Genomic DNA, 306 nt, shown 5'->3' with positions numbered 1-306 from the left:
AAATTACTCACAAAGATCTCAGAACAGCAGTAAGTATGATTTGGCAAATATTATTGTAAAGTTTTCTGAAAAAAAGAGTGCTGTTAAATTAACATTTAACATTTCTTACAGTATTAAGCTTATTTCATCTTTATCACCAGTTATACTCCACGCCTCAGTTTTGCTTCTACTGTAATATATTTTCTTTAACTTTCTTTTCCCACACAGGCTTACACCTCCAAGTTCAATTATTCTGTCAATTTTGTTTTAAATTGTACTTTCTATTAACCACTTGTGATATCAATTTGTTGATCTGTTCCTTCTGCT

The sequence above is a fragment of the Pteropus alecto genome, unplaced genomic scaffold (assembly GCF_000325575.1).
Source record: "Pteropus alecto unplaced genomic scaffold, ASM32557v1 scaffold270, whole genome shotgun sequence".
Lineage (NCBI taxonomy): Eukaryota > Metazoa > Chordata > Mammalia > Chiroptera > Pteropodidae > Pteropus > Pteropus alecto.
Note: the sequence above shows the minus strand (reverse complement) of the source record.